Source organism: Enhydra lutris, unplaced genomic scaffold (genome assembly GCF_002288905.1).
Source record: "Enhydra lutris kenyoni isolate GAN:26980312 unplaced genomic scaffold, ASM228890v2 scaffoldscaffold47, whole genome shotgun sequence".
Taxonomy (NCBI): domain Eukaryota; kingdom Metazoa; phylum Chordata; class Mammalia; order Carnivora; family Mustelidae; genus Enhydra; species Enhydra lutris.
The window spans coordinates 11,724,412-11,746,336 of record NW_019154131.1 but is presented as its reverse complement, the minus strand read 5'-3'; the positions used below and the strand labels follow the sequence as shown (position 1 = coordinate 11,746,336).

Here is a 21,925-nt window from a genome sequence, read left to right as displayed (position 1 = left end):
CTCTCTCTCCCTACAACGTGGGCCTCCTGCTTCTCCAGCAAGTCTCATTGTAGCCCCACTGAAGGGAAGGGCTCTTGGAGGTGGGTGACGTGTTTGTGAAAATCTGAGATTACATTTCTTCTGGGTTTAGTAGGGCTTTTGCTTGCACCGTATTTGTAGGTTTAATGTTTTTTTTTTTTTTGGTTTTGTTTTGTTTTTTTGGTTGTCTGTGTGCCCTAATTATTGCTTCTTCATCTGAATCAAAAGAACCATAACCTCTGTAAACTCTCTGCTTTTGTAACCAGTAAACCTCCACATTCCAAAACACAGACATGGTTGTAGAATTGGCTTTCACAACACCTGCTCTTCCAACCTGAGCTTCTTCTTTGTTATCAGTGGTACTTGCGACCTGGTAAGGGTCTTAAGACTTCTCCTGGAGGCCTGCAGCCTCCACTTCCCCCCACCCCAGCCTCCCTGCATTTTTCGTCATTTTTTGCAGTATGTCATGAGTCGCTTTGCATTGTGTACTTTGCCTCTGAAATGTTTTTATGGCCATCTGTCTTCCTACGACCCTTGAAGGGTAAATGTTGAAAACAGCATGTTGGGAGACCCCAGGATCCAAAAAGACTACACTGGACGATGAAGAAGTACTCCCTCCTGCCAAAGGAGATCACAGTTGGAGAAGGTAGAATCTGAAGTGATTTTTAAAATTTCTTGTGGGAATAATACCAGGAGAATTGACCCCCTTCAAAAAACAAAACAAAACAAAAAAAAAAACCCTGCTTTTGGCTCTGCCAGCCTTGTTTATTCTCCCGAATAACCGTGTGTTATGTGCAAGGTTTTGGCTGCCAGCTTGGTATGTGATGAGTGGAGGGCCTCACATCTCCCCCTTGCTTTAACCTGGCATAAAAACACATACATTCCTGTCATTCTCCTATGTGGTACCTCCAGGTGTTAGCCAGGGCAGGAGAGCAGAGGGGTGTGATGACAGGAAGGAGAGAGAGACACGACGGTGGAAGGACCCGTCTGCTCCTATGACTGCTTTGGTCGGCGTTGAATCATTGCTTAGTTTAGTGAGGTGTCAGCTTGGAAGGCACAGAGAATTTGGCCCTCAGAAGACAAGATGATGATGATAATAGGAATAATTATATATTACGTTTTTAGTTTATAGAAGACTTTCACAAGCATTATCTCATTTGCCTCAGGATGGGGGCATTTCGTGGGGTGAGTGGAAAGTTAAGTCCTGGGTGGTCAGGGGACCTGAGGGGGCATGAGGTCCAGAAGGAAGAGGCCAGGAAAAATAAAGCATGGTACCTGCTCATACTGGCCTGGAATAGATATGGTGCCACATCCTTCTACATCCGTTTCCACAGAGTAATTATTGATATCCATTTGGGATAGCTCTTACTCTACAGAAGGGAATAAAGCTCTTGCACATATTTGAACAGAACCGTTAGCGTGAACAGTCACTGTTAGTGACTAAGCACTCTTTATTCAAAACCTGTGATAGTACGCCCCAGTCTAGTACTACCTTTACCCCTTCCACTCTGGTGCTTAGTTCTGTCATCAGTGCTGTGTTTCAGTTCTATGTGTATGTTTTTGCCTGAGCTGTCTGGAGCAGACGCATGGTATCTTCCTGTCCAAACAGATGTGTGCATGACTGATTAGTTACCCTCTTAACAACCCAGTTCACTGTAGCATTTTGATGGCAATAAATCTGTAACCTGTGGGTTGTTCTGTGATACAGTCCTGATGTTTTGCCTTGACCAGTACCTGTTCTTTGTTTTACTTGAAATTATTATTTAAGTGTTAACTTTTCTCTGTTTCAGCCTATCTCTAAGGCATGCATAGAAAATGTACTTTGAAATGTACTCCATATTTCTTTTTGTGTGAGGGCCCAGGCTTTAACAATACAAAATCACAAGAGAAATTAAATATAAGAGGAAAATTCAGCAAAACCGTGAACTTAAAATTATAAAGTCTCTTATTTTAGGGTGAAATATTACATATGAAAAATTCTGTCATTTATTGTGATGCTTAAGTTATAATTAATTTTTATTAACTTAATATAGATTTTGACAAAGCCTAAACTTAATAAAATCTGCTTCTCCATTCAGGGCCTAGAATTGACATTTTGAGAAAATCATAGATGATTTTTACATTAGAAGAATACTAGGTTTAGTTTCTGTCTTGTTTTATTGATAGGATTGATGTAAAATAGATTTTACTTAAATGATGCTTTTTGTTCCTTAGCATTTATCATCTGTTTCTTTCTTGTGAAAATGGTTCTTGGTTTAGGGAAAAAGCAAGAGGTTGAAGGACACAGAGCGGTGTAGTGAGGAAATGCTCATTTTGTTTTAAAAAAAAAAAAAAACTCAAAAAACAAGAAATAGGCCATAGAAATAAACCCTTTTCCTCTAAAGCAATGTGATTTGGTTATTGGCCAGTATTTTAAAAATTATATGTAGTAATGATAAGGTATACACAAATGACTTTGAATATAATTATATGTAACATTTTCATGCAAGGAAGATGTAAACGGTGTGTCCAAAGGTTGTGGAACCCTGTAATGCACTGTTAGCATACAAGTCGTTCTATCTGGCTAAAACTCAATTGTCTTGTAGCCCTCAAGGCATCAATTTTAGCATTATTGCTCTCAACAACAGTATATTGAATATTATGTCAGTTAAAGGAGAATAATTATCAAGGCAAGTTAGGGTGGCTGTTAGTCTTACCACATATTGACTTGGTTAGCAGTTGGCTATAGATTGTGTTACTGGGCAAATGAAGATGTACGGTAAGTTGAACTGGTGAAGCCAGGATATTAATTTAACTCTCTCTGGGCCTAAACCTCCATCCCTTATGTATACACAGCTACTGCTGGTTTCAGAGATAGTTTTGAATGTGGAAGAATAGCAGGTGTCTGATCTGATTTTGAATTTTTGGATGTAAGGGAAAAGAGGAGCGTGTCTGAGGAGGTTATTAAAAGGAAAGAAGGAGGTGATAGTGATGGCCCAGATTCATTTAAAAGACTAGCAATATCTTTCAAGAATCCTGTGCTGTTTTGGTAAAAATGGCTTTTTCACTTCTGTAATTATCCATGTAATTTGTAAGTGAGCCAGCTAGGTGTAAAACGTATAGCAGAACTGGGACCACAGTGATTTTAGAATCCAGGTAACATCTTAAAGGTAGAAAACCCAGCATTCTCCTATGTGGCAATTAGAGTGTTCATTCATAAAGTACAGAAAAAGTGAGGTAAGTTTTAGGTTTTTTCCCACAAAACAGCAGAAAAAGAAAATAGGCAGTTAGATGCTAAAATCTAAAGGAACATAAGATGTTTTTCCTGCTGCCAAAGAGTAATTCTTTTTTCAAGTTTATATTGCATGGTACATTTATTGACAATATATAAAAGCAATGTTCTGTCCTTTCCCCATTTTCCCTGCCTTTGACTTAGGGTATAAGAGGATAGAAATAATGCTGTTGAATTTAATCATTTAAATTTGAATTTAATTAATTTGAATTTAATCATTTAAAAATCAGGTTTTCACACAGTCATTTTTCAGTTTGAATGTGTATCTGACTTGCCAGGGCTCATATACCAGTCCACTTATGGAAATCTCGTGCTTTGTAAATGAGTCCTGCCAGAATTCAGAGAACCATATCAGACACTCCGAATAATTAGCTAAGGTATCAGCAGCCTTGTGAGAGGGCAGGTGGGGGGGGTGCACATTTCAAACCACCTGTGTCTTGAAACAATCAGAACTAATAGAACTATCAACACTTTAAGAGATTATTTCCCAGAGTATTCTGGGGGCACTAGTCTTCCAGAGGTCTGACATCAGATTTGGGAGGAACTACACTCAGGATCCTTCTGATGGAGCATCAAGGTACACATCAGCATAAAGACTCTGAGAAGTTCTGAAATAAGTGGTTTATGAGAGTAGGTAAATGACTCCACAAACCCTTTCCATTTCATAGCCTTTTCCTGTCAACCTTCTCAGAACTCTTCCTCAACTTGGGGCATTCTCATAAATGGGTTCTTCTGCCTGGACACTCCTTCTCCTCTCTACAGATAGGCAGTTTCTTGTTCTTTAGGTGTCAGCTAAAGTCCCACTCTTTTGCAGAGACCTTTTCTGTCCAGGTTAACCAGTGTAAGTAAGTCTTTCCTTGTGTGGCTCTACCTCAAGACTGTTTCCCTCAAACTCCAATCCAATTTAAAATCAATCAATTAAGTCAACTGTTAAAATGGTTTTCTTCTTGGCTTCCTCACTAGGGAATGCCACAAAGGGAAGGCACTTAATAAATATTTGTTAAATGAATGTGTAAAGAAACCTGCTTCACTTGGTATAGCTTGATGTTTCACCATGAAACTCATGGAATATGCGGTAACTAGTTGGTCCAAGGGCTTGTAGTCTTTTCTCAGGCTTCATAGGTACTGTAAGGACACATGGGCTCCTGAGGGCAGTAGGAAGAGAAACAAAGGCTCCCACACGCCCTAGCTAGTGGTCTGTGTAGAACAAGTGTTTTGTGGTATCCATGTGGTAGAAAACGTCAATATTCAGCAAACACTTGTATTTAAACAGCCCTTCTCGGAGCAAGTTCACATATGTTAGCTCTTTGAATCCTCTTATATACCATTCTCTTGTAGATATTGCCAGTGAATTAACATTCGGAGTAGTTGAAATTCAAAGAGATTGAATGACTTTCCCATGATCACAGAAGCTATTAATTGGCACAGTTGATGCACTATAAGCTTCCTGAGGATAAGAACCCCTTATCTCTTGCTCACCACTATAACCCAACCCTACCCAGCTTGATACATAATAGTGCTTCCAAATATCAGAGGGAGAAAAGTTTGAAATCTGATTTGAACTCAGGTCTCTGATTCTGTGTGGAATATTTATTTTTTGTTGTTGTTTTAAGACAACCAAGATGTCTTTCCAGAATATAATCTGTGAGGGCCTTGTATTATCAGAGGAGCGCATTGTAGGGAACAGAGAAGGCCTGAGAATCTTGAACTGGAAAGACAGTTAAGATGACTCTTGGCATTCAGTGACAGGTTTTATCCACATGATCTTAGTGAAATTAGTCCATCTTTTTTTTTTTTTTTTAATCCCTTTTCTGGGTATTTCTTGATATTCTACTGTGTTTCAGATTACCTTCCTCTCCCATTTCCATAACCCCAATTTTTCTCCAGATCTGATATTTATCATTAATGCTTCATTGTAAATTCTGCTCTTTGACTAACCTTTCCAGGAATACATACCTTTGTAAGAGTGTTAAAAAACCTAATCAACAAGATTTCAACTTTATCATGTGCAGGAGGTGGAGCAGAGATGAACTAGCTCTTTTCCGGGTCCATAAAAGGATATCAAGTTGGATGGTAGAGGGGCACTGGACATTGAGTGAGAGTATTACGCTAAAGTCCCCATACTGCCACTAATTATATATGGGAGTATGGAAAATTGGCCATTCTCAGCCACAGTTTCTTCTTCTTCCTCCTCATCCTTCTCTTCTTCCTTTTCTTTCTTCCTTCTTTCTTTCTTTCTTTCTTTCTTGGAGATGGAAGGTGGTGGAGGGACAGAAGGAGAGAGAGAATCATAAGCAGGCTCCATACGCAGTGCAGAGCCCGAGGCAGGGCTTGATCTCACAACCCTGGTAACGTGACCTGAGCCAAAACCAAGAGTCGGACATTCAACTGACTGAGCCACCCAAGTGCTCCCACAGTTTCTTCAACTTTAAAACTGAGATAACCCCTTTTACCTCTCTTGCTCTTTTTTTTTTTTTTTAAAGATTTTATTTATTTATTTGACAGAGATCACCAGTAGACAGAGAGGCAGGCAGAGAGAGAGAGGAGGAAGCAGGCTCCCTGCTGAACAGAGAGCCCCATGCGGGGCTCCATGCCAGGACCCTGGGACCATGACCTGAGCCGAAGGCAGAGGCTTTAACCCACTGAGCCACCCAGGCGCACCCCCTCTCTTGCTCTTGAATGGCAAAAAGTTGAACTAATGTAGATGAAAACATATTATAAACCACCACTGAAGTTGGTTTTTGTTTTCACTTGTATCTGTGCATAAACCTAACTCTGATTGGTTACAGCAGAGAAACACCAAGTGTCAAACCTGTTTCTCTGCAGACCCTAAATGCTTAGAAAAGGATAAATACATTTTAAACTTCGGTTAATAAGATAAACCTGTTTCTCTGCAGAGATCAAATGCTTAGAAAAGGATAAATACATTTTAAACTTTAGTTAATAAGATAAATGCTAATTGTTTTAGTAAGTAAACCCTGAAATACTAGTGGCCTAACACAACAGGAGTTTATTTCTCTCTCAGCGAGATCGGTCAGCATTCCTGGTTGGGGAACATTTTCCTCCCCGAGGTGCTTTGACCTCCCCAAACATCTCCGGCAACTTAGGGCTTCTGCTGTTTTGTAGCTCTGCTGTTCTCTGGGGCCTCGGGCTCCTCATCCAGGTGGCAGTGCTGAGAGAGGATAGAGGTTCTGTGTGGAAGGTTTTCATCAGGTCAGAAAGCAGAGTGGGTCATTTCTCCTACAAGTCACTGATCAGAGCTTCCATCTAAATGGGGCTAAGTAGTCACTTAGGAGCGAGGACGTGTAGTCTGGGACTGAGCAGCCACTCCCAGCTGTACCTTTCCACCGTGGAGGAGGAGCCCAGATCAGTACCCCACTCAGGTTTGGTGGCCTAGCTGTAATTCTACCTTCTTTTATACAACTGGACAAGGCAAGCTTAGAGCAACAGAGTAGTGTGTTAAAGCAGGTCCGTGGGTTTGAATCCTGGTTCCATTTCTTACTAAATGTGTAAAAAATAGGCTGTGTCTTTAGCTACCCAAGCCTTGGTTCCCTCACCTTGAAAGCGAGGATACTAACAGTACCTCATCGGTTTATTGTGAAGATAAAATAAGATGATGCATATAAAGCCTTTAGTAGTGCCACTTGCTAAGTATCCAGTAAATGTTAACGATTAACATAATGATGTAAAGGATGATGATATAGACTCTTCCCAACATGGCCATTTAAGACCTTTGTGTATAAAACAGCCTTAAATCCAGGATTTTTTTTTTTTTTTTATATTTCACTGTGTCTTTTAGAACAGAGTGCCTTCCCATACAGTCAGCCAAAAGAATAGCTACTATTCAGTTGGAAATAAGACAGACGCACATATGTCCATACATGCGCACACAAACCTGCATATATGTACCTATGTGATATAGACCTGATTATGAGTAAGGGGCAGTAAAATATGGTGACAAAGGCTTTGGACCTTGGCATGAGACAGACTTGGGTATGAATCTTGGTTTCAACTTTTGATAGCTCTGTTCCATGAGATAGGCCATTTAACATATTTGAACATCAGTTTCTTCATTTGTAGAGTTAAAGGAAATGATATTTATAAAGTACTTAGTGCAGTGGCTAGCCCACAGCACTCTTGTTAATGGGTTCTATATTGTGAGTGTGTGAATATGTATGTGTGCTTTTTCTTTTTTTACGTTTTTAAGTATTAGCATATTCCAAAAATGACAGTCATTTTATTACCCTTGCATTTTTCTATTTCATCAACTCTTCCAATATTCTTCTAAGCACTGGGCACAGAATGATGACTACTTGATGAATCTCTTAAAATGGTTAGAATATCTGGGCTTTCACTTCATTGCATAAAGCAAAACTTACTTAAAACAGACAACCTTTTTTATGGGTATTAGCTGACCTCACAGATTTTTAGGAAATTTCTGGAGCAGAAAGAAGAATGGTTCTAGGTTTAAATTCATTTAGGTAGTCCTTCAAATAGCAAATTTTACTAATCAATGACTGTGTGCTAAGTACAGAAGAGATCTCTCAGGAAGCCTTCACTGGGCAGGACCAAGCCGCCATAAGCCACTTGTGCAGGCTGTATGATCACAATTATAAGAATGTACAGGTGACCCATAGTACTGACCCAGAGGAGGGATTATTTGACTCCAACTAAAGATTGGGTTATCACCACCATAACATAAGGTGTGTTTGTATTATGTCAACAATATGTGAATCTCTTTCAGAAGAGAAAAATCACAGGTATGAATGATCAAGATCCCCCTGTCTTTGGCAGGGATATGCAAGAGGTAGATGGTTCAGAGCAATGTCCTATATTTACAGTATCTGCTTTCCAGAGTGCTTGGACCACTCTACAGACATTATCCCAGCAATTCTCTTAGACTCCTTATTAGAGAGATGGTTTCAGAGCCTGTTATCCCTGGTTTTAACGTTACCATGGCTGAAGGCCTCAGGCAGGGTCAAAACTGGAAGTGGAATATAGGGATTTTGAATCCCTTGCCAAAGCTCTAACTGTTTGAACAGCAATGAAAATAAACACCTTATATCCAAGGACATAGCTTGATGTTTTGTGCTTAAAAATATTCCTCCCTTTACCCTTGCAAAGTAGAAATAGATAGCACACCAAATTCCAGGATGGAATGCAGTAACTGGTAGAATAGAATTTGTGTCTGTGGGACATGGAGAGAGGGTTTTTGTGTTCCCTGGGAGGAACAACAAATGAGCCCACAGCTCTCTGGCCACTCGCCATCTGATCAGAACCAGTTCAGATTTACTTGAAATGGATATTCTCTGGGATGACACTGATTAAACCATCTGGTCTCCAGAGCAATACCCTGACGAGCTCCTTGTTGAGTTTGAAGTGGAAGGCTCCTGAACTGTAGGTTTGGACCTCAATTCCACCATTAATTAGCTCTCTAGCCTTGCAAAAAATGCATAGTTTCTCTAAGCCACATTTTGCAGATACCTCCTCACTGGAGTTTTGAGAATAAAGGGAAATCATTCATTAAATTCATAGTAGAGTTCAGTAAATATTAATTCTATAAGTAAAGCCATTTTCCAATTCACCATTCCTCACAACCTGTAAGTTTCTAGAGCAACAGAAACTTCGTGATTCTTCTAGTTGTCCATACATTTTATTGGAGCTACATGTCCTTTTCTAATGTTTCCCCCAATTTGACTGAAGGAGCAGGTAGGGGATGGTGAGGGCTTGCCCAGGAACTGAGATCTGTGACTTTAGTAAGGAATCATGGGAAGGTTCTCAAGACCCAGCCCCTGTCAGCCATCTGTTTCTTTTGAGTGACCTATGTTTCATAGTCTCCTATGTGAAATCATGAAGGGCTATGAAAAAGTAGAAAGTGAGATGAGCATCTCTGTGGGTTGCTAGAAGCTCTTGCTAAATCCATACAGATGGGACAAGCATAAATAAAGATATACTTCTTTGATTCATGTATGATAGTCTTGTAAGTAATGCCAGCAGCAATTGGAAAATAGAATGCCAGCCAATACATTTGCTAGTAGAATTAAAGTGACCACTGCCAAATTGAATTACTCTAGGAAGACCTGTTGAAAGAGGAGCTTCTTAAGGAAGAAGAGAGATATTGTTACCTAGTAGAAACGATGGAACAAGCATTTTTCCGTACAGGAAGAATGCTGGGTTGGGGAGAGGTGTGAACAAGTTTATGGGGGAGAGTTGCATTTCAGTTAGGTGAGCAGCACTGAGCTGTGATTTAGGTGAATGTGTTAGGCCAGGCCTGGGCCTGTTGCTCAGAAGCTCGTCTTGGTTCACCTAATATTTGCATCATATCCCTTCCTAACTAACTAACTTCCTTCCTTCCTTCCTTCCTTTCTCCTCCCTCCCTCCCTTCCTACCCCCTCTCTCTCTTTCTTTCCTCTCTCTCTCTCCTTCCTCCCTCCCTCCCCCCCCTACTTCTTTAACATTTATTTATTTATATATTTTTAAAAGACTTTTTTTTTTTTAAAAGATCATTTATTTATTTATTTGACAGACAGAGATCACAAGTAGGCAGAGAGGCAGGCAGAGAGAGAGGAGGAAGCAGGCTCCCCGCTGCGCAAAGAGCCCGATGCCGGTCTCGATCCCAGGACCCTGGGATCATGACCTGAGCCAAAGGCAGAGGCTTTAACCCACTGAGCCACCCAGGCTCCCCGAAAGACTTTATTTTTAAGTAATCTCCACACCCCTGGGGCTCATAACCCCAAAATGAAGAGTCACATACTCTACCCACGGAGCCAGCCAGGCACCCCACATCACGTCCCTTTCTAAGGGGAGTGACTAGGGATTTTTTTGGTTCACAGACCTGGCATTTGTTGCTGCTAATAACCCTCAAAAGGGCCAATCACTGGCTAGTGGCTTCCTGAACCGTTGTTTTAGAAACCCACCACTGAGGTCCTTTTGCTATCTAGGAAGTGTTTTCATTTGTTGGTGGCACTGAGTGTTGTATTCTCTCTCTCTCTCACACTCTCTCTCTCTCTGTCTCTGTCATTGTAGACTTGGGATGGGGACTTGGAGAGTAGGTCAGACAGATAGTTTTGCATTTTAACAGTACGATGCCTTCATGGCTACGAGTAGACCATAATTCATAAGGCCCCACAGTAAGGGAATGAGATATCAGTTGCTATGCATATCAGTCCAAAAGTCATCTTCAATTTATTGTGTATTTCTCACCTGTAGGCCCTAGGAAATCATTTCTCAGAGAATTTGAGAACTGAAGGTCCTCTCTGTAAGGAAATACTTTAACCTGGTTTTCTTGTTCTCATGTAATTTTCTCTCTTTAACAAAGCCATAATAATAGTGTCAGAGGCAGCTTTCTAGTTAGTATGAGTAATGTGGTTGCTGTATTTTCTATTTTTATTTTAATATGCTTTTCCTGCTGTGGACTTTTTTTTCTTTTTTGGTTTTAAAAATAGCAGTGGAATAAGTGTGGTAATTTGAAGACTGGTGCACACTGCATCCTCTCTGGGATGCAATTCCAAAGGAAGGCAGTGCACAATAGGCGTTTCATTCAGATTCCTTTGTGAAATAAATAGAATATTTGGAACACAGAAGACTGAAGATATTGGCTTATGGTCAGGTTAGCCCAGGCTCCAAAGAAATGGACATTTAAACAATAGAGTATCTATCCTATAGATTTTTGTCTCTAGGGTACCTGTTCATAGTAAACCTGTTTATTTTATGGTGTGTTGATAAGACACAAAACAACGTTGAGTTAGGGACACACCTTCAGTCACTTTATTCACTTGACTCTTTTTAAACGTATGAACATCTTTAGGAATTTCAAATTAACAACAACAAAATACACTTGAATTTCCCTTGAAAGAGTAATTAAGAGCTACTTGTTTCTGTGTCCTGTCATCTCTGCCAGAATTGGAGTTCATGCTGAGTATATTCCATTGAGTCAGCCGTCATTCCATCACCAGCCGGGATTGCTTTTCCACGTATTGACATGTGAGGGAATGTCTGCCTTGCAGTAGCCATGGGCACGTGCCAGATTTTGAGATCCATAGGGGCAGTGCTGGGAGCTTTTCAATTCTGAATCAGAGATCCAATTCATAATAGCTGAGCCAGGGAAACCGGGTTGAAGCTGTGGCCAAAACCACGGTAAAAAACTTTTTTCCTTTTCCCTTTTTGCAGTGGTTTATTGCTTTAAAATATGAGTGCCTCTGTCCATTGATCCTCCAGTGACTTTACGTTGGATTCAAATTGTGGTCTCTTAGGTGAAAAGGTCAGTGTTTTATTCATTCAGCCACACATCGATGGAGATTAACTGAGAGCAGTACAAGACATTTGGATCCTGCCAGACCTAGGGCACCTGAAAGAAGTTTATTTCTTTCCTCCCTAGCCTTCACTATGCCTGCTGCAGAAGTGGATGGCCCTGTCTTCTGGGAGTGGGGGAGGGTTTTGATTGGCTGTATGTTAACTGCCTCAAATCCATGGCCATAGGGTGAGTAAGAACCCCTGAGAATCAAATATGTCATCTATGTAGCATCACCTGATTTAGTGCTTTTCCTCAAGTCTGAGATGTCTCAAGGGGCCTTTTTTCCTTTGCAGCACTGATCTTTCAATGAGGTGCTAGTGTCTGTCCTGAGCAATAACAAGGAAAAACCATGAAGTGTGAACAGCTCTTATTAGGGGGGTAAATGTCATTAACGCCTTTGTAGCCTTCTCTGCAATCTGAATGCTCTTGTCAAGAGAGTGACTTACTGAAGCCTCCTTTAAAATCATATAAATGGAATATAAGATGGTGAAGTTTTACATTTTAATTAAGCAAGGCCATTAGCTTCCTTTACTTATGCATTTTTGTAGTCAATTATGCTTGTATCCGATAGGGACAACCCTCTGAAACCTGCCTACAAAAATGATTTTAAGGATTTGAGAAATACTTCGTTTACTCCAAATCAAAATTTAGATAATTTTCGGTGTTTTGGGGAGCAGGTGCTTCTCCCTATTTTAATTTTATACGTAGAGAGACTCATATACTCAGGTACCCAGCCATAATAGGCATATTTCATATACAGTATGGGAAAACACTAGTATTTCAAGTTAATGAGTGGGTCAGTCTGAATTAATGAAAAGTCTGAAGCATGTAATATTTAAATAATTTTATCATTTTCAATGCATAAATAGGATTGTTTTCCATCCATGAATTGACTTTATGTAAAAGTTTAATATTTATTGAAAAAAGATTTTTATATGCAAAAGATTTGCTTATGTAAACTTCTTCTGCAAGTTTGACATTTTCATTTTAATTTCTTGTCACTCTGGGTTGTGTTTTCGTGTTACAAGATAAAAACATGTTGAATAATTATATGGTGGTAGGGTCAGAGGTAAAAGAATATTGTCCTTTTTAATATGCATATTAATTTTTTAATAAGGAAAAATGAATTGAGACATCTGGTTAAAACTTTGGGGAGGTAAATCTAGAAAACTTCTAGGCAAGTTAGAGGTGGTAAATGGAAATTGACCATATAATGCCTGTTATTACTAATTTAAGATGTATAACTTAAGGTGTTCTATTTGGTGTATAATACTTGTTTCTAATTTGATCTTCGATCCCTTTTTAAAAATCCCATTAGGTCACCATTTTCCTTTGTGTTGTATTTTTTTCCTATTTTGAAAGTTCAGGAAAATGTATTCATTCAACAATATTTGCTTGAGTAGCTCCTATATTCAAATGGCAAAGAGATAGACACCATGCTTCTCTGTTACACTTCTCAGTTTGGTTGAGATTGGGGCTCAAGTTAAGCTACATGAAAGCAGAGGTCATTAGTGGACATTTTCTAATGACTATATAAACATGACCTATAATTAGTACAATAATGAGTTTTATTTAAATAGACTTTGTGGACAAATTTCCAACTTTCCTGAAAAGTTAATGCCCTAAGAATTTTGAACATTCCCTGTCTTGACTGTACTATGAATTCAAACTCTGCAATTAAATGATTGACTAAAACAAAATTAATTTTCAACCCAGCTCCCACTTTTTGAACTAAAAACATTATTTTAGTTTGAATTAATGAGATTTTGCTGTCTTATGGAAAACCTATTAGATCCCAGATGTTAAATAGCAAAGAGGTATTTCCTTCTAATTCCTTACCTCATAAATGTTTTGACAAGTTAATAAAAAAGTACTTTAAAAATTCCCTTTTCGTGAGAATCCAAAGATGATCATTTTTAACTCCATTAGGATCATTCTGCAAAAGCTACTCATGAAGTCACTCAGAACAGGAAAATCTCCATGGAATTACTATTGTCAATGCCACTTGGGGAGCAGTTGGGCCAATTAAAATGTAGATGTTTTATATCAAATATATTAAATACAGTACTTACTAAATTATGAACATCAAATTTGGAATTAGTTTATATTCCCTTTGTTAGTTTCCTTCACTCAGTGCATAGAATTTCAGTTCATCCGATTGCTTATTTGACTCATAACTAATATATGTATATAATTAAGGACTTGTTAGTATGGTGCCCATAGGTTCTTCTTATGGAAAGTGGTCTTAGATTTGGTAGCACAATAAAAAGGACCATCTGAAAGCACTATCTGCTTTGTTCTGTCTTTTCTCTATTTTCTACCTTACACCTGGATCCAGGCCGTTAATATAAATTATGATTTCTAAGGTTCACATTTTAAGATAACTTTGACAAAAAGATGTCTGGAATATCAGGATTATCAGAAATGTACAGTAAAACTTCATAAATGTTTTTCAAGACACCAGATGGAAGGAAGCTTTACTGCATTATATTTCCCATATGGAAAAGTATCTGGGACCTGAAAGAGGCACACCCTTGGAGGGGGAATGCTTCTTTAAAAGGAACTTTATAAAAGAATGCTATAGTATAGGGTTTTCATGCATGATTTATTCACTTGAGCATATTGCTTTGAAGCCCCAAATAGCATCCTGGGTATAAGTTGTGGTTTCCCAGACCTGCGAAGTTATCTGATGGTTTAAATTTCACAAACTTTTTAGATTTGGCTATGCCATAGGTCAAGTATGTCTTGCTATGAGTCTGGTTGCCATCTATTTTAGTCAGTGTTTAGCTTTTATTAAGATCGTTGGATTGGGTTACTTCAGGAAAAATAAGTATACTTTTCTTTCATGTGTTATTTTATATTAATAGAAAGTCAAGATGGTAGAATTTAATTTTTTATTGAGATAAAATTGATGTAAGTATTATCTTTGTTTTAGGTGTACAACACAGAGATTTGACATTGTATACATTGCAAAATGATCACCACAAAAGCTTCAATTACCATCTATCATCATAAGTTAAAATGCTGCTACTGACTATAGTCCCCTTGGCTGTACATTATGTCCCCATGACTTATTTATTTTGTACTGAAAGTTTGTACTTCTTGATCCCCTTCACCCATTTTGCCTACCTTCTAACCCCACTCTCCTATGGAAACCACCAATCTTTTTATTTATGGGTCTGGGTTTTGTTGTGTTTTGTTTTTTAGATTCCACATAGAAGTGAAATCATGCAGTATTTATCTTTCTCTGTATGAGTTGTTTCACATGGCATAATCTCCTCAAGGTCCATCCATGTTGTCAAAAATGGCAAAGTTCCATTCTTTTTTATGGTTGACTGGTATTCCATTTTGTATGTGTGTATATCCACACACCACCATTTATTTATTTATCCATTGATGGACACTTCAGTTGTTTCCATATCTTGGCCTATTATAAATAATGCTGCAGTGAATGTACAGGTAAATATATCTTTTCAAATTAGCGTTTTTTTTGTTTTCTTTGGCTAGATACCCAGTAATGGAATTGCTGGATTATGTGGTAGTTCTATATTAAATTTTTAAAGGAAGCTTGATAGTGTTTTCCATAGTGACTATACTAATTTATATCCATCAACAGTGTATGAGCCTTCCTTTTCTTCACATCTTCACCAACACTTGTTATTTCTTGGCTTTGATAATAGCCATTCTGATAGATAAAAGGTGAAATCTCATTATAGTTTTGATTTGCATTTCCCTGATGATTAGTGATGTTGAGGATTTTTTCCTTTTTTTTTTTTTTTCTTTTTCTTTTTGGAGCATTTTTTCATGTGCCTATTGCCATCTATATGTGTTCCTTGCTTTTTCATTTGTTGATGGTTTCCTTGGTTGTGCAGAAGCTTTTTAGCTTGATGTAGTCCTGTTTGTTTATTTTTGCTTTTGTGTCCCTTGCCTTTGGACTTAGATTTTTAAAAAATCGCTAAGAACAACCTATGTTTTTTTTCTATAGTTTCAGGTTTTACATTCAAATCTTCAATCCATTTTGAGTTAATTTTTGTTTATGGTATAAGAAAGTGGTCCAGTTTCATTCTTTTGTATATAGCTGTCCAGTTTTCCCTAGCACCGTTTATTGAAGGATCTGTCCTTTGCCCATTGTATATTCTTGCTTCCTCTGTCAAAAATTAACCAAATATAATGGGTTTATTTCTGGGCCCTCTATTCTCTTCTGTTGATCTATGTGTGTGTTTTTATGCCAAAACCATGCAGTTTTGATTACTGTAGCTTTATAGTATAGTTTGAAATCAGGGAGTGTGATGCCTCCAGCTTTATTCTTCTTTGCTAAGGTTACTTTGGATATTTGGTGTCTTTTGTGGTTCTGTATAAATTTTAGAATTATTTGTTCCAGTTCTGTGAAAAACACCTTTAATATATTAATAAGGATTGCATTGAATCTATAGAATGTTTTGAGTAGTATGCCCATTTTCACAATATTAATTTCTCTAATCCATAAGCACAGACTATCTTTCTATTTATTTGCATCTTCTTCTGTTTCTTTCATCAATGTCTTAGAGTTTTCAGTGTGTAGATCTTTTACTTCCTCAATTAAATTTATTTCTAGGTATTTTGTTCTTTTTGATGTGATTGAAAGTGGAATTGTTTTCTTGGTTTCTCTTTCTCATAGTTTGTTATTAATATATAGAAATGTGACATTTTTTATATTTTATATTCTACGACTTTACTGAATTTATTTATTCTAATAATTTTTTTAGTGCAGTCTTTTGAGTTATCTATATAGTATCACATCATCTGCAAATAATAAGTTTTATTATTTCTTTCCCAATTTATATGTCTTTTATTTCTTTTTCTTGCCTAATTGCTCTGGTTAGGATATCCAGTATTATGTTGAATAATATAATATCCTTGTCTTGTTCCTGATCATAGAGGAAAAACTTTTTCATTGAGTATGATACTAGCTATGGGTTTGTTATAAATGGACTTTATTATATTGAGGTACTTTCCCTTTATGTTTAAGAGTTTTTACCACAAATGAACACTGAATTTTGTCAAATGCTTTTTCTGCATCTATTGAGATGCTCATATGATTTTTATCTCATTGTGTTAAGGTGGTACATCATGTTGATTGATTTATGGATGTCGAACCATCCTTACCCCTGGAATAAGTCCCTACTTGATCATAGTGTCTGATCTTTTTAATGTATCATTGAATTTGGTTTGCGAAATTTGGGCAAGATTTTTGCATCTATTCAAAGAACCAGCTTTTAGTTTCATTGATCTTTTATATTGTGTTTATAGTCTCTATTTCATTTATTCCTTTCTTATCTTTATTATTTCCTTTCTTTTGCTAACCTTGGGCCTTTTTCTTTTTCTAGTTCCTTTAAATGTAAAGTTAAATTGTTTGTTTGAGGATCTCTTGCTTCTTCAAGTAGGCCTGTGTTGCTGTGAACTCACTGCTTTTGCTCCATCACATAGATTTTTGGTATGTCATATTTCTGTTTTTATTTGTCTCTAGGTATTCTTTTAATTTTTCTTTTGATTTCTTCTATGATCCAGTAGTTGTTCAGTAACATGTTGTTTAGTCTCTATGCATTTGTAGTTTTTCTAGCTTTCTTCTTGTAACTGATTTCTGGTTTTATACAATTGTGGTCAGAAAAGATGCTTAAGAGGGATTTCAGCCTTCTTGAGTTGATTGAGACTTGTTTTATGGCCTGACATGTGATCTATCTTGGAGAAAGTTCCATGTGCACTTGAGATGCATGTGTGTTTTGCTACTTTTGGATGGAATGTTTTGTATACATCTGTTGAGACCATCTGGTTTAATGTGTTGTTTAAAGCCAGTGTTTCCTTATTGATTTTCTGTCTGGATAATTTATCCATTGATGTAAGTGGGATATTAATGTTCCCTGCTATTGTATTGCTGTCATTTTCTCCCTTTAGATCTGGTTAATATTTGCTTTGTACATTTTGATGCTCCTATAATGGGTGCATATATATTTATAAATGTCATATCTTCTTGTTGGGTTGACTCCTTTATGTAGTACCCCTCTTTGTCTTTTATACCAGTCTTTGTTTTAAAGTCTGATATGTTTTGTATGATATGAGTACAGTTACACTGGCTTTCTTTTCGTTTCCATTTACATGAAATATCTTTTTCCATCCCTTCATTTTTAGTTTGCATATGTACTTCCTTCTGAAGTAAGTCTCTTGAAGGCTGTATATAGATGTTTCTTTTTTTATTCTATTCAGCCACCCAATTGAAGAATTTAGTCCATTTACATTTAAAGTAATTATTGATAGCTATGTACTTATTACCATTTTGTTAACTGTTTTCTGGCTGGTTTTGTAGTTCCTCTCTATTCTTTTCATCTTCTTTTTTTCTCTTCCCTGTTTGAATATTTTCTATAGTGTTATGTTTAAATTCCTTTCTCATCTTCTTTTGTGCATTTACTATAAGTTTTTGCTTTATGTTTACCATGAGGTGCACATATATATTCGTATGTATATAATAGTCTATTTTAATTTGATAGCAACTTAAATTTGAACACATTCTAAAACTCTACATTTTTCCTATTACTTCCTCCATGTTTTGTGTTCTTTATATCATAGTTTACATCTTTTCTATTTTATGCATACCCTCGTTATTGTAGTTATAGTTAATTTTACTACTTTTGTCATTTAACCTTTATACAAGATGGTAGAATTTACACATTAGTGTTATGTAGTGACAGTGGTAAAGTATTATTTTTCTATAGGGCTCTTTCATTTTTTGAGATATATACCTTATCATTTTAATTTAGTAAATATTACATAAATACTAAGGAGGGCTTGGAGGATCAGAGTTCTTTTTTTTTTTTTAAAGATTTCATTTATTTATTTGTCAGAGAGAGAGAGTGAGCACACAAGCAGGTGAAGCAGCAGAGGGAGGGGAAAGCAGGCTCCCCGATGAGCAGGGAGCCCGATGTGGGACTCGATCCCAGGACCCTGCAATCATGACCTGAGCTGAAGGCAGACGCTCAACCCACTGAGCCACCCAGGTGTCCCTCAGAGTTCTTTTATTGCTGTCCACTTATTTATAGCAATACAGTGTTTAGGAGTAATGTGTGGATGTTAAGTATAAGAGCACTTTGTTCAGTTTTTACAAATAATGCCACAGTGTTTTCAATGAGATATAAGGAACCTGAATGTATTTATGCACTGAACAGTATCAGGCTTCTGTGATACATATTGAAAAATAGTGCTTATACTCATCGCATATGTATTCTTTTTGAAATTACATTCACAGAATTAAAGCATATTTTCTTACAGAGTAAATGTATGAATAGTATATAAACTTTTCGCTTTTTAGAGTAATTGAAAATCCTAAATAACTCTGTTAAGTCTGGAACCTCTAAACATGTTCAGGATTATTTTTCTACTCAATAAAAGCTAATGTGTTTGATAGATGCTAGTATGTTAAGAGTCATCCTTTAAATACTTAGTTGTGATAAAAAATAATATACTAAATAGAGTGAATCCCTGCTGTATGTAACTGAACTGACCTTGGATGTACAATTCAGTGCATAAAACAGGTAATATAATTATGAAAATTGCTTTTGTTAATAATAATTTGGTCTAGAACAGAACCCCAAATTTGACTTAGAAAATGTTTCCAAATTTTTCTTATTTCTTCCCCAAATATATCTTTGGGAGAAAGAATAAAAATGTGATTCATCTTTTTTCATTTGATCTAGAGTATTAGCTTGAGTTAGAATTCTATGTGGTATTTATGGGATATAAACAGAGCTTTATTTAATGTTATAGTGGCTTTGAGTAGGGCATAATGACAAGACTCTGAGAGAAAAAGAGGAAATTTTTTTTTCTTCATGTCAAATAGGTTCTGAAATTTGTGCTTATGAAAAGAAAGGAAAACAGATGAACACAAAAAGAAAAGTCTGTGTTTTTGTGTTTTAAATTGTGAGGACAGAAACACATATTTAAATATTTTTAAAAGTCCATATACCTCAGTTTATTAGTGTTTTTCTTTGAAAACCTTCTGCAGAAAAGAACATAGCCAGACTTCACAATGAGAAGTTTGCATTGGGTATTTTAGATAGCCTTTATAAAATCTCCTCATTATTTTGTACTTTTACACAATGTTGCATGCCTTTAAGAAAATCAGTAAGACTGAAATACGGAATAATCTAGAAGAGCATTGGGAGAGTTTAGAAAGGTGGGATAGAACCAGAGGATGAAGGGCATTTATTGGCAGGTTGAAGAGTTTTATTTTATTGGAAGTTGATTCTTTTGAAGTAAGTAATGAATGTACTGGTTATTCACGGCTGCATGACAAACCACCCCAAACTTTGTGGCTTAGAATGACCACCATTCTGTTTTTGTTCACAAGTCTGTGGGTGAGCTGGTACATTGGTGGATTGAGGAAGAAAGGTAGGGTCTTGTCTAAGATGGCCTTATTTATGCATCTGGCTGTCTGGTTGGCACTGGCTATTGGTTGGGGCAGTGGAAGTATCTGGGTGTCCTATCTCTTACCATTGAGCAGGTTAGCCCACTCTTGTTCACATGCAGATAATTTAGGGTTCTGAAGAGCAGCAGGAGAGGGAATGTCCACCAGTGCAAGCATTTTTAAGTGAATTTTGCTTCGTGTTTACTAGTATCCCATTGACCAAAACAGGTCATGTAGCAAAGCTCAGAGCCACAGTGGGAGTTGAGTACTCTAGGACATGCAAGGAAACCTGAGCAATTTGGGAGCCAGGACTGTTATAATGGATCACCAGATTAGTGTCTTAGGAATCTCCATTTGGCCATGTTATCTGTGTGGAACAAGGAGGGCGGGGTCCTGAGCCAGACTGTCTAGTTGGGAAGCTATTGCAGTAGTTCAAGTAGAAGTAAGCCTGGCATTAGGTTAGTGTCAGGGAGATTAAATAGCAGGGTTAGATAAAAACCACTTGCTGACTAGATTCAGTAGGTGTGGGAGAGAGAAGGTGCTCCTAGATTGATTCCAGGATTCAGGGCTGGGTATGTGGGAATCCAGAGAACTGGTAGGGTTTTGGACCTGTTTATGTTTGCAGTGAACACAGGACATCTGTGCAACTTCTTAAACAATTCCTACTTCTCTATCCAGAAACATTAATATGAAATGAGACTGCACCCTTAAATTTCTGTTTTTTTAACCTGTTGCTTTAAAATTCATGGCCTCTTCCCAGTGCTTTCTTTACTATCAGCCTTGCAAAGATGATTAAATGACAAGAAATGTTTCCTCTCTCTTTTTTTTTTTTTTTTTTTTTATTAAAGCACTTGGGCAACTTTGCCTTAAACAAAAAGTCCAAAAGTTTGGATTTCCTAGTTTCATTTCCCAGAACTAAACATCTACCTTGGATTTTTGAGAACTTAGTATTTACACATGTTCCTTTGAGATTATTTTTATATTTAGAATTCTGTCAACTTAGATAAAAGTTAAAAATTTAGTGATACCACCATTCCTTTTTAAACCATTTTATGCTTCATGTTCCAGAGCCAGAGTATAGGAGTTTTACTTCTTTTTCAGTTATTCACTTCATAACCTGGGGTTTAACTCCTCCGAAGTGTGAATGTTTTTTGAGGAAATAGTGTCTCGATTATTTATGAAAATATGTAAAAGCCATCTTCCTGTTAGGTGAATAGAAAATTAGTTTGGTCGTGGTTTCCCTGTTCTTCAGAGACATGGATGGAGAACCATTTTTTTGTTAAGGGCATGTGACTTACCCACAAAAGAAAATAAGAGAAGCACTTGGAGAAAAAAGCAACTTTAGTGTATGATTTGCTTCTGGAAGGAAAACACGAAGTATATCATTCAAATTAAGATGAGGGTACCTCAATTGTTATCTATAATAAGTAACAAATATATTTTAATTTTATATTATGATCAATTAAGGAAGAAGGGATAAAGGAAGAGAAAATGAAGAAGGGAAAGAGACAAGGATTTTTAAAAATGATGTTGTCATGATTTTTTTTTTTTTTTGAAGCTTTGTGATTTTGCAACCATGGGTACAAATCAGATAAAATTAGGTTGCATCGTTAGTTAATCCATTCCTGAATTACTGTTGTGTGATTCTGACATTCATGGTAAGTCACAATATTGTAAAACCAGAACAAGAAGGCTTCCACAGTCTTAGATAAAGGAAGAAATATTCTCCTAATTCAGAGTGGAGGTTGTGCCAGCCACTAAATGATAGAGTAACATGAACTTGTTAATTGGCTTTTGGGGTCCTTAGCACTAGAATCTTACAAAGGGATTTCACATGTACTGATTCATTTAATTTGGAGACCGACTGGATAGACAGGGAAAGTTTTATTAATTTTGTTTTATAGGTTAT

At 37.1% G+C, this 21,925-nt stretch overlaps 1 protein-coding gene across 1 annotated transcript in view; it reads left to right on the top strand.

The window, feature by feature from the left end:
- The window catches only part of LOC111156615 (basonuclin 2), a 297,257-nt gene that overhangs the window by 173,209 nt on the left and 102,123 nt on the right, over window positions 1–21,925 (top strand). The window lies entirely within an intron of this gene.